Source organism: Pogoniulus pusillus, chromosome 27, assembly GCF_015220805.1.
Source record: "Pogoniulus pusillus isolate bPogPus1 chromosome 27, bPogPus1.pri, whole genome shotgun sequence".
Taxonomy (NCBI): domain Eukaryota; kingdom Metazoa; phylum Chordata; class Aves; order Piciformes; family Lybiidae; genus Pogoniulus; species Pogoniulus pusillus.
The window spans coordinates 15,616,859-15,633,255 of record NC_087290.1 but is presented as its reverse complement, the minus strand read 5'-3'; the positions used below and the strand labels follow the sequence as shown (position 1 = coordinate 15,633,255).

The 16,397-nt window shown below is 43.7% G+C and overlaps 1 long non-coding RNA gene across 1 annotated transcript; it reads right to left on the bottom strand.

Moving 5' to 3' along the window:
• Nucleotides 1-2,455: 2,455 nt before the first annotated feature.
• On the bottom strand, nt 2,456-8,039 carry LOC135187572 (uncharacterized). The gene is made up of 4 exons (XR_010307374.1): nt 7,628-8,039; nt 4,560-4,779; nt 3,969-4,035; nt 2,456-2,708 (listed from the first exon to the last, which is right to left on the bottom strand). It is a non-coding gene; the product is annotated as an uncharacterized LOC135187572 (long non-coding RNA).
• Between the last annotated feature and the right edge of the window lie 8,358 nt (nt 8,040-16,397).

The following is a 16,397-nucleotide window of genomic DNA, read 5'->3' as shown; positions in this document are numbered from 1 at the left end:
CCTGGTTTCAGATGGGGAACCATTATTTATTGGAAGCAAAGTAAGTGTGAAAATTGAAATATCAGAACTATTAAATAGGACAAAGTCTTGGAAATAAGTGGTTTTACTGAGCTTACTTCCCCTTTTATTATAGTGTACTTTTGAGGGCATTTTCATCTAGCATCTGTAAATATAAACACCATTCTCACACCACAGTCCTTGGCATGAGTTGACAGGTAAGCACTGCCATGTTCGTTTTACAGGTGAGTAAGCCTCATGTATGGAGCTCAGAAGATGAGAGGAAAAGCAGTGGTTCAGTGGTTTGTAAGTGGGCAGCAGAAGTCTACAGCCATCCCAGCCTCACGTGGAGCATTGTATCTCTGCCACTGTTCTGCTTCTCCTGCTGTTTACCTTCATTCACAGAGATGAAGTCATACTATAAACAGAGGACAAAGTTCACTCTAAAGCATTACCCAGGAAAGGTGCCTAATATGGCAGTCAAGTATGGAGCAATAGGGGGATTCAGATTCTTTAGAGCTCTTCTGCTGCCAGGGCTTCCTCGGCCTCCTGCACTGCACCTTTCTGCAGGTGGCCTTGGGACAGTTGGTGTATCTTAGCACGTATATCTCGGTCACTTGTGCTAAGCTGAGCTAGCTAAGAGGAAAACCTGCTCCCTCCTGTTCAAAAGCAAATGATACCATGACATTTAACATTCCCAACATTTTGAAGACTACCTTTAAATTGTGGAGTACATATTGAAGCCCACAGTGATTACTGAGACGCACAGATCTCTCTCTGCCACCAAAGCTTTGCTGAAGCCCACAACCCATGTGGGCTCCAGTACATGCAGGGAGTGCTGTAAAATCCACATACGCCCATTTAATGACAAGAGAAGCCAACTGGAACAGAGGTCCCCTGGCAAAAGGGGATCGTAGGGCCTGGTTGTGCCACTCACCATCTCCACCAGTACAAGTGCAAAGCTTGTGCTGTAGTGGTTGGAGTCCTGTCACATCCCAACACCAAGGTGAGGACCAGGGAAAGGGGATGAGAGTACATGGCCTCAAGTTGCACCACGGGAGGATCAGACTGGGTATTAGGAGACACTTTGTCTCTGAAAAGGGCTCTCAAACAGTGGAATAGGCTCCCCAAAGAGGAGGCTGGACGCCCTCATCCTTGGAGGTGTTTAAAAGAGGTAGAGATGTGGTGCTGAGACACGGTTTAGCACCAGACTTGGTAGAGTTAGATAATGGTTGGACAGGATGATCTTAAAGGTCTTTCCCAACCAAAACACCGCAGGGGAGGTCCACCCACGGGGCCATCCCGGCCTTGCCGCCTCCACCTCGGCACGTCCCCAGCCCGGCCGCCGCCAGCCCGGCACTTTTCCTGTTGGCAGCGAGCGCCGAGGCCACCGGGCCCGACCCGGGGCGGGCGGTGGGAGTCCCCTTCGGGGCGGCGCGGTGTGCGAGCGGGGCGGGGCGGCAGACGGACAATAGGGGCAGTCGGCGAGGCCGTGGTGAGTGGCCGGCGTGGTGGGGCCGGGGCGGGGCGAGGGGGCCGGGGAACCCCCTCTGCTGACACCTGCATGCGTGCCCGCAGGCCGGCCGTGGCTTGCAGCGCGGGGCGCCGAGCCCAGCCGAAACAAGGTGAGCGGCGGGGGCCCGGCGGCGTCTCCCCTGGAGGTGGCGGGGAGCGGCGCGGTGAGGAGGGAGGGAAACCGGCCAGGCTCTCCGGGATAGACCCAAAGCCTGGCCCCGATGCGGGGGACGCGAGGGCAGCCGGCGGTCCTGTGACCCGCTGCTGCAAGTCCGACCTCGCGTGGGGATATCCCTGCCCCTGGGGCGGTGGTTTGTCCCGGTATGGTTCCACCGGCAGCCCACCCGCATGCATCTCCGTCCGGTTTGGCGCTAGAGCATCTTTGGGCTCGGGGAGATCGGTGTCGTTTGAAAACCAGGCCAGGCGGGGGTGAATACGGGGAACGGAGCAAAGGGACGGAGTCGCCGCCGGGTGTAGGCAGCGCCCTGCCCGCGGGTAGTGGGTACGGCCGGGGCCCGGGGCGGGAGGAGCCGCGGCGCGTCGGCGGGAAGCGACCTGTCCCGGCTGCTCAGACCGGGGAGGAACTTGTGCGCCCTTCCAGAAAACGCTTAGGGCACCTCAATCTTAGGAGGGACTTGTGCGTCCTTCCAAAAGATGCTGAGGGAACCTGTGTGCTTTGCATTCAACTGCACTCTTCTAAGCAAATGAGGAGCAGAGTACGTGTACTTTCACTCTTACCAAAGCAGGAAATAAGCCCTCAAAATAAGCCCAAAGATATATAACAAAATGTGCCAGTGATAAACATTTTTAAGTGTTCCTGAAGAGCTCGTTTTCTGTCTGTAAACCTTTATAACAATGATACTATCAGGAATTATCTGCAACAGCGGAGATGGGTACAGCAACCCATACAGTAGTAACACTAATTTCACAAGGAGTGATTACAGGAGCGTGGTGACTCTGTGATTAAGCAGATTTCTAAGAATTGCAAAGTGAGTATTAGCCTGAATCTGCTTCTCTAGGCTGTGGTCAAACAGAACAGCATGGCATTTTAGTTCTTTTTATCAATGTACTGAACAGCCTAAATAGTGAGTTAAATTCGAGTTCTTGGACTTACAGTGATGCTGCATCAAACAGTTGTATCAACAGTTTCTCTAATCTTCCCAGTCTGGCAGCACTAAGTTAAAACTGTGAGGCACCTGTAGGAGAAGACACCAAAAGTCATAAAAGATGCTGAGTTTTCTGCCCACCAGTCCAAAGAAATGTCCCCATTGAATGGAACAGGATGTAGGTGGCAATACATGACTGCGCTTGTGCCGTGCTATATACAGTGCTAGGAGGAAACCAAGTGAGGGAAAATGGCAGTCCACAGTTGTCCCACAATGTGTCAGCCTAAGGATAGGAACGATCATGGTTAACTTATTATTTGGTCTCCTGAAGCTAAACATCTGCCTTGGTGATCAGAACCCTTTAATCCTGATTCTAATATCACAACATGAATTCCATCATCGGCTGACTGAGGATGCCAGCAGGCAAGCTGCACCCATTGAGTGGGTGGGGTAGTAGAGCAGCGTCTCTTAAGTACATCAGAGTTATTTTTCTGTTCAATTTGATTGAATGGATGTTAATGGTAGATTGAAGTATTCCAATTCTGTCATGTAACGATTAATAATTATAAGCATTGTGCCAACTTTTAAAGTCAGTAACAACTTTTCTATCTGCATCATTTACTGTAAGAACTTTAAAAAGAGATACAAATGGTTAGGATAAATATGAACAAACAAACATTTTTCCATAGAACTCTATGCATTTTCAAACTGACCTCTTACAACTTGGCCATGCAATTCAAATAACAAGTTGAAACAAATTCTTATCTATTATAAAAGAATCTTGACCTTTTGCTGAGACTGAGAAGTGTAAAGGGCAGAAGATGTTTTGAAAAGGAAATGTAAATGTTAGAGGAGAGGCTTTATGACTTAATCTAAACCTTAACTCTTTGTGAACAAGTAGAATCAAGGTGATATCTCTTGAGATCCGTGGTGCTCCCACAAACCAAAACTCTCAGTGTGGCAGAAAACATGTTTGGGTTTTTTTTAGTAGTTAGTTTCAGTTTGGTATCAATGTATTTTTCACTTCATTACTCTTAGTTCTTTCCCTAAAGCTTCTTAGGAATTTAATGCTCTCCTTACATTAAAAGCAGACACCCCCCCCCCCCTCATTTCTCTGCATATTTAGAAGCCACTGAAATAGGCTTGTAAACACTTAAAGAATCTGTAGACTGTTCAAGGAAGATTATACTTTGTAGGCTTATCATATCATGACGTTTTAATGTCATAACTGCACTACCTACTTCTTTTAAGGCGGCAATGTCTTGTTGATCTCTACAGTCATATAGTAAATATCACAGTAAGTACTCATGCCCTCCTAGTGCAACAGACAACATGCAAATGCATAAATACCTTGACTGATTCTCAAAGTCTTGACTCAGAATTTCAGTCAGGATCCCTTAAACATTTTCAGCAGTTACTGAAATAGAAAATACCTGTTAGAGCCCTTTACTTGAAAAGGTTTCCTCCATTTAAAAGCTGCTGTATGCATTTCCTTCGCTACCAAGGTCAGGGGACCTGCTCAAAGAGTAATAGTTTTATTTTTAAGTAAAATAAATGCTTCATTTGTATCCTGGTTTGAGGTAAGACAGCCCATGCTAAATTCCCAGCAAAGGTCTATTTTCATAGTCACTCACTGAGCACAAACCCATAAATGAAATAAAAGGCAAGAAGCAGAGCATGTATTTTTTAGATGTACAGAAGTGTGCCTTTAACAGCTGTTTGAGGCAGTATTGGGAAGTGTTTATGTGTAAACAGTCTCCAAGGTCATTGATGTTAGGTTGATAGGAATACAGTCTGACACAAAGCATTCAGTTGTTTGCTTCTTGATACCGACTGAAGACTTAATCCAGCAACCTGGCTTAACTCGCCTGCACTATTCCAACCGAGAAATGACAGTTTACCCTCTCATCTTTGAGAGGAATTGACGTTGGTGGTGGCTACCTTGTCATACTTTGCCAGAAGCAGCAGTGGTTCAGCAGGCAGGTGTGTGGAAGCCCTGATGTCTCCCTGAAGGAAGGGGCAGAGATATCTGCAGCCACCACTGCGGTTCCCACCACCTATGTGCTGCCTGTGGCATAGGGCTTCTGACTTGCAAAGGAGGAGGGTCAACAGCTGAAGGGAACCTCCGCTAATCTGATGGCGGCCACAGGAGAGCCCAGAACTGAAAGAAAAAAGAAACCGTGTCTGGGATTTTAAAGAATGTATTCTTCCTCACTACACCCCGAGTGCCCAGTACTCCCATTTCTCTGAAACCTTAACTAACTCTTAATCTTTGCTCATCTTACCGAAGAGACGTCCTTGTAAAATGACATTTTACCAAAAAAAAGTTGTGTTTGCAACACTGATGTCATGTTTTGAAAAAGTTGGCTATGGGTTGGAGGTATATATGCAAACAACCAAGCCTCTATTTGTTTTTCATTTCAATTTAGTTTGCATGGGCAGCTGGTAGACTCTGAAATAGTTGGTGATACGCTTTGACAGCTTGGGGGTAAAGGACAAGGGTCTTTTATCTGGTAATCCATATTTAGGTAGGTAGGTGCTGGGGATTTTGAGCCCAAATGCTAAAATTAGACTATGAGTAGTAGCTTTCTGATTTTATAACAGGCTTGAAAACATAATGACTTCTATATTGTAATCACTAACGGCTTTACTGTGTCATGGCTGCATAAAATACCTAAGATTGCATGTGTAAGATATAAAGTGCACATAAATGATACTATAGACAAGTCATAAAATTCATAAAGATAATACATTGTGTGGCATTGAAGTATCATTGTGCCTGTCTTCTTAAAAAAAACCATCATCACAGCAAATCTAATTGGACTAAAAGTAAATTTCAGGGCCTTTCATCTCCCCCAGTTCACCAGCATACTTCATTCTTCAAGCTTTTCCTTTGTGCTAGGTAAAAAAAGACACGAAGTGACTGCAAACTGAAGACATCCACATATGCTTTCTACCAAAGAGGCTTCATTATTCAGTTGTAACCATGTTCACAAAAAGCTGTCATTTCCATTATAAAATGAGACGTTTAGAGGGATGGGGGTTTAAAATTTTGGATCTGGGCTTCTACTCAGGAAAATATTGAAGTATGTATTTAACTTGAAGTGCAGTATTATTCTGCTGAAGGTATTTCACCTCTGAATGTGAAATAGTCAAAGCTTTGCAGAGAAACAATGAACTTTTTGATCTGGTTGTTACTTTGGAAATGATCTCTGTTGCTGGCATGGGATCCTGCTGATGTACAGTGAGGACTTGTTTGTGGTTGTTGGTCTCTGACAAACCACTGCTCATGCACACGTACAACATCTTGGTTGCTGTAAACCAGAATCAGTTTGCCTTTTCTTTCCTCATAAATGAGAAAAGAAAAGCATGAGATAGATGGTGGAAGATCCTGCTTTGGAGAACCAGAAGGCCCTTTGGACTGCAAGTTCTGGTCCTCTTGCCTAGTTCAGTGCAGATCCAGACTCGAGGAACAAAACAGATCCATGTTAACACAGCTTTCATGTGCATGTTTAGATATACCTCTATACTTAAGATTTTTTAAAAGGACAACAAAAACCAATAAATAGCCTTGATTTGTTCCTTCCCTGGCAAGAAGGCAATTGCTAAGCTCTGCTTTGAAACTAGACTCATCTTGTATGTCTCCAAGACAGTAACCCTACCAGACTGCCTTTGCCCCAGCACTGTCTGTCCTATAAAATACATTATAAAGCCCTTCATTGTTGGATTGCCCTTATTCCAACATTTGAGACAAACTGGTGGGCAAAGCCAGCATACCAGGCTGCAGCTGAGTGGTGGAGAATATGACAGTTTCTTTTTTCGCCTGTGGGAGGAAGGTATTATCCCAACAGGTGTGAGGTAGCATATGTTGCGCTTTGGGCTTTTGTAGTGGTATTGTATGGTTTGTTTACATGTCTGAGTTTTGTGGTGCATTGACTTAGGGAATATATTTTTCTTCTCACACAGATACAGACATTCCCATTGTGTGGCCCTGTGAATATGAAACTAACATTTAGTCTAGAAATTAAAAAAAAGAAAAACCTCACCTTTTTTTTTAAAGATTTTTTTCCACAATGCAGAATTGTAAAGGCAAAGAATAAGCTTAGTTAGGATACATCTGCCACAGACAGATGACTTTATGCTGGGCTTTTAATACATTTTATCCCCTTGTTTTATTAAACATGACTTTACAAGCTGTGAAGAAACACAACTAAGCCATTTCCACTTGTTTGAATCGTGCTGTAGTAGCCACAGGCTGCAGGAGCACATCACTACATTCTGGCATACTCACTTTGTGCATGTGAACACACACAACTGAGTGGTTTAACCTCGGAAAGCCCAACACTCTGGACTTTGTTTCTCTGCAGTCCACTTAGACCAACTGCATCCATAGAACTGACACTTTGGATGTTCGAGTATCCCTGGGATCCTGCAGATCTTGCTCAATCACTCCCAGTTTCTCATTCATGGATCTTTATGAGCCCTTGGAGCTCCTGCCTGAGCTCTGGTGGAGTTCTCAAACAGGGAACTGCCTTGGGTTGTCAAATTCATACTGCAGTAGCGTGCATGTTGCATGGGACCTTACAAAAAAAAAGGAGAGGAGTGCACTTGTGGGAACGTGATCAGCTGTTGCCCATCACTGTACACAGTAATCCATTGGTGTGGATGCTCCCTTGGGAAATGGAAGAGTCAGTTCAAATATCTGCTCCAGTGAATACATATTTAAAGAGAGATAGCTTCACTGTGGAGTACCTATGGAGCCTTGACACCTGACTCAGTGCTACAAAGTCCTTGCAGTATCTGGAAATCAGGGCTGCTGTTGGAGTGCTCAAAGTCTGTGAACGTTATACTTTAAAAAAGATTTTTGTTTGGACTGAGGAGACATAACAGCAACACATGAAGGAAGCGTTCAAAACAGGGTGGCACTTCTCTTGAAGCAACTCTAAACACTTGAAACTATTCTCTCTCTCTTAAATAAGACCGTATTTTTTAAAAGCCTTTCAACTCACCTATAAAATATAGCAGGTTCTGCTGCTTTAAGTGCAAATCTGTAGGTGGGTGTCCACTTGAAAGAAAGGCCCCTGGGACCTCCCATCAGTCACACATCTCTCTAGTGGTTGCAGTAAAATTCAGAAGGCCTGAGCACAGCTCCTCTCTGGTGTTGCTGAACTACAACATCTGTTCAGAAATCTGGATATGTTTAACTTACAGTTTATAAACAACTATGTGAGTAAAGCAGAAGTGCTACAAACAGAAGGAAAAAACTACAGACTGTATGACACATGATAATATCCACCCAGCAGAAACTAGTCCATAGCATCCCTTGCCTGAGCCACACTAAACATTGGTAAGAGAAGCCTTTCCTCCTGCAAAACTGAGTATAGTTAATTTATCATCACGTTTCTGTATATATGCCTGTGCAATAATGTACACATTAATTAGTAATCATTTTTAGTTGTGAAAATGTAAATTGAATCTAAATATTGAAATACCAAAGCTTCCTCAGGGCACGAAGGCCCCAACTTCATCCCAAGCATAGAACTTTAAAGAGTTTACAAGATTCCAGGAACATGGCAAACCAAGTCTCGGCTGAGCAGTATTATGACAGGTACCTTTTGCTTGGTATCTTTGCTCATATTTTATAGGAGTTTGAGTCGTTTAAGTCACAGACAGGAGGCTTAAAAGGAGAAAGGAATCCAGCCAGGGGAAATCCCCTTTGTGGCTGTCCAAGATCGCTCAATTGACAAAGCAGCTCAGTGCTGTAATGTTGGAGCTGGGAGGCAAAGAGATCTTAAAAGAGCTGGCCCAAAACGTCCCCGAAAAAACAAAGCATCTCCAAAAGACTGTCATTAAGTTCATCATCAGGCACTCTCAAGACAATGGGCAGAGCCTCCTGGCTCAGCAAATGCCCGAGAGAGAGAAGGAGTGTTGCCTGCCCAAGAGAGTGCGTGTACTTTGAAGCAATCCTTGTCTGCAATTCTGGTGTCTTTGCTCTCGGTAAGCCAAATAAAAATTGTAAAGAGTGATCCGAGCTCTGCTGCTGGCGAACCGAAGCTCTTAGTGCTTTCAGGGAAGTGTTAGCCTAATACTGGCAGTATTAGAGCTGCACCGCTTCTGCCTGTTAACTTTTGCCATTTATTGTGCTGAGAAGAGGTTCAGCTCCTGTGAAATGCTTGTGCTAGAGACTGGCTACTGTTTGTGAATAACTTCCCCATTTTACGAGCAGGCAGCTCTCTGGAGTTTTAGTGGCTCCTGCTGTCTGCTCTGCCATTTAGAAAGCTATAAATCTGTTCAAGTTTTTGCTGTTTTCTCTCTCTGTGGCGAGCTGCTTGTCATTTGCATGGTGGTACTCCTGAAGCTGAAAAAGATGCATAAACTCAGACTAAAATGAATGATGTAGTCAAACCTGTTCAAGTTGTCTGGTTTAAGTACTTTGCTGATGGGAGGATCTCCACTGGCTGAAATGATTTAATGCCAGGCAGGTCACTGCAAACAGCACAGGAAAACATCTTGTACTACTGAGAAATTACACTTACCTACACTAGCTATATTTATCTAGGTTGTCCAATTTATAGGCTGTTTGGAGAAGCTGCAACCATCTAAATATTGCATGTTTGGTCTGCTGTACAGCTGTTGGGTGACTGAAACTTTGACTGCTTTGACTGCTTTCAAAATAGTTACCTTTGCAATGCTCACATTCTGACTGGAGAAGTAAAAAATGTTATCTTTAAGAGGGGTTTAAACAATTTCCACTAAACTGGAAAGACCTCGTGTTACAAAAAGGCAGAGTTCTCTTTCATGACTCATTGCAGAATGTCTCAAACAAGGAGAATCCCTGGGCACTTGGTCTTCTCCAGCTACTCCAATGGAGCACCAGAAGAGGAAACCTACAGTAACCTCCAAACAATTTCAGATACCACACAGCAAATGGAGTTTAATATCAGGTATCATGCTGCATTAATAACCCTAAAGTCTCCTTTCCAGCAGACTTTGATAAGCCAAATAATCATAGCGAATACTACTGGAAATGGAATAGATGTAAGTGTAGATAACCTGTAGTGCTTAACACTGGCTAGGCAAGATTATGCTGCATTAAATGTCTGTAAGCTTTTATCCTGCAGAGGGTCACAAATGTGGCTCTTCATTAGAAACCCACCTGTCACAGCAAGCAGCTGAGGAAGCCATTTTTACATCATTCTCTAGGCGCCTCTCACAACAAACTGATAATGCTGCTCTGGGGGTTTCTTAATCCCATATGTACATTTTTCCAGTTCAAAAGTCAGTGGCTAACTCTCTCCACATCTATGAAAATTATCATTATTATTTTAAATAAACTTTTGAGGCTGCTTTATCATTCAGCAGCTCTCATAAACAGATCTCAGCAGAAACACAAGTTAAAATAAAAATGCATAGTCATAGTACACAAACATTTTAAATGGATGGCTGAGAGAACCAGTTTTTGGCATCAGCATGTTCCACAGACACGTGGAAGGTTTTGCATACCCAAAGACCTCCCTAAGGGTTCATACTCTGGTACCACCCATTAGCTGGAGACCTGCATTGTGCAATGGAAATCACTGGAGTAAACCTGTTGGATGACAAAGCCAGAGCTTATGTAAGAAGTGGTGTTTGGAAAGGTCCAATATGAAGGCTGCTTTAATATTTTGACTAGGGGGAAAAAGAAACCAACCCAAACCAGAATTGTGTTATCTTCTGTAAGACACATAAAGCCCCCAACATACTTTTAAGTAACAAATATGCAGCTTTTAATGAAAATGCCAAAGCACTTCTGTGCCTTAGCATTCTGCTTTTACATGTCCAGCTTAGACCAACTGTAACTGACACTTGCAGAGTGTTTTTCAGAGAATTGCCCTTGCAGTATTTTCCTCTAACGCGCACATCCCAAATGCCCCACAGCTCAGCTACCCAGGTTGGCCATCAGTTGGCCCTGATTGGGGATGAATTTAACAGGATGTACCACAGCAAGTTTGAAGACACACTACTGCACCTGGCACATGGGTAAGTTACCCTACTGAAACTGTCAGTCTTCAGATCTCTTTAAAAGTCATGTTAGACAGCAAACAGCAGTGTTTGGTTAGATGAACAATAATGTTTCCATACACAAAGTAGGGGTATCTAGTCCACAAGGTTGGGCTAGATGACCTTTAAAGATCTCTTCCAACCCAAAGCATTCTATGGCTGATACTGCAGCTTGTTCTACAAGAAAAAGTTTTATAATGAAAACTGTCTCCACAAACTACAGCCACTCACAATCAAAATACTTAGTTTCTTGATATTTGACATTTCACAGTAGCACAGGTTAGACAATGGCTTTAAGGACAACTGAAGGAAGTCTGAAGCATACCAAGTGTGATGTTGCAGAGATGAGCATGCTGCTGCATGCCAAACAACCCACCCATGCACACAGGAGAAAACGTGGCTAGACTGGTCTGAATTGCCTTTTATCTGCTGTCAGCTGACAGGGTTGTGTTAACTGACACACAGTAATGTAAGGACAGATAATCTGTGTCTGAACCCCCAAGTACTCACATGTACCTTCTACCTCTTCTTGCTTCAGGGAGAGGATAGTCACTTACTGCACACTTACACAGAATGTAGTTCAATTACATCTGTGTTCCTGGATGTAGCATAGAGCTATAGAACTTCACCTCAGAAAAGCTGGATTCAGGCTGCAGAGAGACCCTGTGGGATTGCTGTGGTGGTCCTGTACTGCTGCCCCAAACAGCTCTTGTTGGGTTGTGCTGTTCCAACTTTGAACCAGAGTAAAAGCACAAGACTGACATTGAGGAGCTCTGCTGCAGGTTTCCTTGTGTAATGTTAGTGATCAATTAATTCTGCAACCAAATTATCTTTAGCTTTCAAAGCTCTAAGTTGTCAGGTCTTCTTCCTAAATACTTTAAGAGAAATACACATGGTCCTTCAGGAAAGAACATTAAGAGTTCCAGGTTTGTTTTTGTAGTCTTTAGCACCTTGCTCTTTTATTTGACAGTTTTTAGGGTAAGTTTCATGTGTGTGTGTGTCCCCTCTTTTAAAAAAGATTATTTAAATCACCAGGGTTGCTATCAGTGTCTTCCAGACATGGAATAATACTAGAAGTGTTATAAGAAGCTTTGGAAATATTTTGAACAACAACTGGACAAAGAAGATCATTGGTTATGGAAACTGGGTATGCTCTCTCCCTTTTCTCCCCTCTTTTTATTGGCAAGTAGGTAACAGCAACACCTAACTCCCATGTGTCAATGAGTAAAGCTGGCTGTTGCTTTGGGTTTATTCCTTAGTTGGTCCTCCCTTCCTCCCACTAATATCTCCCCAGATTGCCCCATCTTTTTAAGCTGAAAATTCTTGTTTAACTAGTGAACCAAAAGCCTGTGAACAGCTGCCCAAGTCCCATACACCTCACAGGGGTTCCATGGAGAGGGAGTGCATCTCCCACCTTAAGAATCTGCGAGGGTCAAGTTTAGCTCTGGTACCAGTGCTGTTTCACTCTGTGTTTACCATGGAGAAAATAGGAGGAGTTTTTAAAAGCTGGATATGACCCTTCCACTGCAGCAGTCACAGTAGCCACCAGCAAAACTAGACCCAGACACGTCTGCAGAACTGGAGTGCTGGCTCTATTTCAAACTGACCTCACATGCAGGCATTATTGTTAGCTTTTTACTGCTCATCCTTTCTAATTACCTGCCCTTTTCTTCCCACAGATCTGCAGCCTTTCTTTCAGGTGTATCTGCCAGAAGCTGGTGCCTGCAGCCTTGCTTGCCGTTGTCTTTTGGTGGGCCATGAATTATGGACTGCAGAATTAACAGAGAGAGTTAGGAGAGGAGGTCATTGCTGGACTCTGACCAATACCATTAACACCCAGGTGGTGGCAGTTGGTTTGTTTTTCAAATGTACACTGCTAAAAATCTCTTTTATATTTAAAACCTAGGCTAGTGCTGGGTCACTGCTGTTTCATACTTTTCTTGTTTTTAAAGACAAATGTTTAAAAGAAGGAGGTTGTTGCTGGATAACTGCCTGACTTGCTAGTTTTGACTGTGACTCCAGGCAATTAGAAAGTCTGTCTTTTATTAGTGTTTGTTTTAAAGCAATATAAAGTGTCTATTTCATATAAACCAGTTTCTTGGAAGAGATTCTGGCTGTAGGGGAAGGCATGCTGGACATCCTTTATATTTTAACAGTGTAAAAGCAACAGCAAAGATAAAACCATGATACTTGTTTTTTTTTTAATTAAATTGCTGCTTCAAATGTTTTGCAGTGTTATCTACTTTATTTTCCAAGACTCTGCTATCACATGTTAATAACAGTAGCTTGTGCATTTTATTAAGACTACAGGACAGGCTTTATATCTGGGTACATCTTCCTTACCTTTTGCTGTTGAAACTTTTTAACTGTATAGAGTTACAGACTCTGAGCAAGAGAAAACAAAAGTGCCTTTCTGAGGTTTGGGTATTCCTCTCAGCAGAACTGATACCTGTTTCCTGCCTAGTCAAGTGGCTACTACAGTGAGCAGACTTCTGAAACAGGAAAATACAGTATTTAATGGCCTAGTGATTTAAACACTCATCTGACAGGTTGGAGTGAGTTTCAAGTTCAAGGCCCTGCTTTAAACTGGACCAGAATTTTGAACGACTCTTTTCTTCAGCAGATACAAATGGCAAACCCAGTCAAGTTTCAGTGGGTTGAGCAATGTTTCCTTTCTTTCATGAATGATGCCCAAACCCATTATGATCTTAACTGTCCATCGCAAGGAAAGAAAGAAATAAAAGGCTCCACTGGTTGTATTTAAGTCAACCATGTTGGCAGTGTGCACACACAGCCCAGACAGCAACCATGTCCTGGGCTGCATCAAGAGCAGTGTGGCCAACGGGGCAAGGGAGGGGATTCTGCCCCTTTGCTCTCTGCAGACCCCACCTGGAGTACTGTGTGCAGTTCTGGAGCCCTCAAAACAAGAAGGACATGGAACTGTTGGAGTGAGTCCAGAGGCCACGAAGATGCTCAGAGGTCTGCAGCAGCTTTTCTCTGAGGACATGCTACGAGAGTTGGAGCTCTGCAGTGTGGAGAAGGCTACCAGGAGACCTTGGAGTGGCCTTGCAGTATCTGAAGGGGGCTATAGGAGGGCTGAGGAGGGACCATTGACAAGGTGTTGTAATGACAGGACAAGAAGTAATTGGGTTTAAAGTGGCAGAGGGGACATTTAAAATGGATGTTAGGAAGTTCTTTACAGTGAGGGTGGCAAAAGACTGGAATGGATTGCCCAGGGAGGTGTTTGAGGCCAGGTTGGATGAGGCCTTGAGCGACCTATTCCTGTGGGAGGTGTCCCTACCTATGGCAGAAGGTTGGAACTAGATGATCTTTGAGGTCCTTTCCAACCTAAACCATGCTATGAAATGCTATGTCATGTTAAAGGACTTTGAAATGCAAAACAAAGTATGGAAAGAAGGTATGTAGAGGGTGGTGGCTCTGGTGTATCCCTGAAGTTCAGGCAGCAGTAGCAGCAACTACTCCAGAGTAACATTTTTTAAAGTGCCCTCAAGCTGATTTACCATTTAGCAGCAGCTGTGCACATTGGCTCCTGCTCCTCTGTTTAACTCCATAACAGCAGAGCAATAGAAAGTATGTTATTATTTAGGGAAGGTAAAAATTCCCATCAAGAGGATCTAGTGAACAATCTATGGATGTGTAATAGAAGTACCAGCTGCCAAAAAAAATTGACTCTTCACAGCTGAATCACTTTAACACTACAAAATGAGTTCAGTTATTTCTAGATAAATCAACTTTATGCACAGGAAAGCAATGATAAACAGGAGGCTGCTGCACTACCTACTCCACCCAAGAGCCGCGTTGGATGACTGCTTTGTCACGCTCTTGTAATCAGTAATGCAATGTTTGGAAATCACAAGAGGGGAAAATCATTGTCTAGCATATATGGAGCAAAAAACAGTCCCAAGGTATATAAAATGCAGCCACACCAACAAAGCAAGTGAAATGCAAAGTGAACAGCATCTTCAGCAAGAACTGATGCAAACTAAAGCAGCACAGTGAGCAGCAGTTACCAGGCTCCCCTCTTACCTGTGGAGCTGAGCAAAGAGGTTCTTGGTTAAGGCTCTGCACTGTGACTCAGGAGATCCAAATTTAATTATGGTGTGGGTTTTGGCTTTGTTTTGTTTTTTTTTTTTTTTACTGTACACTTCCTCGTGTGAGAGGTTACAGCTCTTGGGTTTTTCCCCCACATCCTGCTTCTTGTTCCTAGGTGAAGGAACTACACCAGCTTTTCACACCTGAAACAGTTTCCAGAAGCAGTAGGTGCAGATGAACAAACACATAAAAGAAATGAGGGCAACAGTACTAAGACACAGAATTCTTAGTTAATCCCCATGGCACTCTCTGCTTAACCACAAACGAGTTCTACAAGACAAGACACCCTTCTGCTCATTTGCAGCCACACACCAACACAGACAAAAGGAAGCCCTGAACGCTCTGGATACAGAAGCATGAAGAGCTCCACTGCATTTCTGTAGCTGATACAAACTGCAACATCAACACAAGAGTACGATACCATGTGGTTTCTGGGTTTGAAGACACGAGGCTCACAGAATTGTCATGGCTGGAAGGGACCTCAAGGATCATGTAGCTCCAACCCTCCTGACATAGGCAGGGACACTTCTCACTAGATCAGGTTGCCCTGAACCATTCATCCAGCCTGGCCTTAAAAACATCCAGACATGAGGTTTCCAGCACCTCCCTGGGCAACCTGTTCCAAGGTCTCACCACCCTTAGAGTAAGAACTTCTTCCTAATGTCCAATCTAAATCTCCTCTAGCTTTGTTCCATTCCTCCCAGTCCTATCACTACCTGACATCATAAAAAGTCTCTCCCCAGCTTTCTTGTAGGCCCCCTTAAAATACTGGAAGGCCACAATAAGGTTTCCTCAGAGCCTTCTCTCCAGACTGAACAGCCCCAACTGTCTCAGCCTGTCCTCATAGGAGAGCTGCTCTAGCCCTCTGATCAGCAGTAAACACCCATGCAGTGGCTATGGTTCCCTCTTTCTACTAATTAAAGATGGCCCACCAGAGCAGAATGCTCTTGGGATACAGTTGTCCCTTCAGCACTCTGCAGCTCTCGAAGGTGCAAAGGTCATCTAACGTCAGTTTGCAAACACATTTTCAGCATGACTCTTCCAAAGACTTTTTACTCAAGACAAAGTATACAACAAAGTGAAACGAGGGGGGAAAAGGTAGTGACTATGTATTTATGCTAAGAGCAATACAAATAGAAAACAGGGCCCCAAAATGTCCACCAAAAATATATTTTCTTAAAAGTCCAGAAGCTATAAAGAATGCTACCAAAAACAAGATCAGTGCCAGCAGACTGTCATGCTCAATCCCAACTACCATAAAAGCTGGTTTCAGAGTCATTAACATTTGGGTTTAATGCAGTCAGAAGCTTCTAACACAGCACATAATTCAGTGTTTAATAACATGGATAGGATTTAGTTGAGATATTCTAACCATCCAATGATGACTGTGGTACGCTCTACTGACTAATTCACACCTGATCTGTAACACAAGAGCCTTCACTGAAGTGTTTTTATTTACAGCAATCCCAGCCCTTAACTGGCAGCCTGTAACAGCCCAAGAACTGACAAATTCTTCTGCACAGCAGTTAATGTTCACACATGCCAAAAATGGAATTTGTACTGTAAAGGTAGGCTCAGCTGCCAACTTGGGTTCACAAAAGAACTCATCGTGGAGATTAACATTTG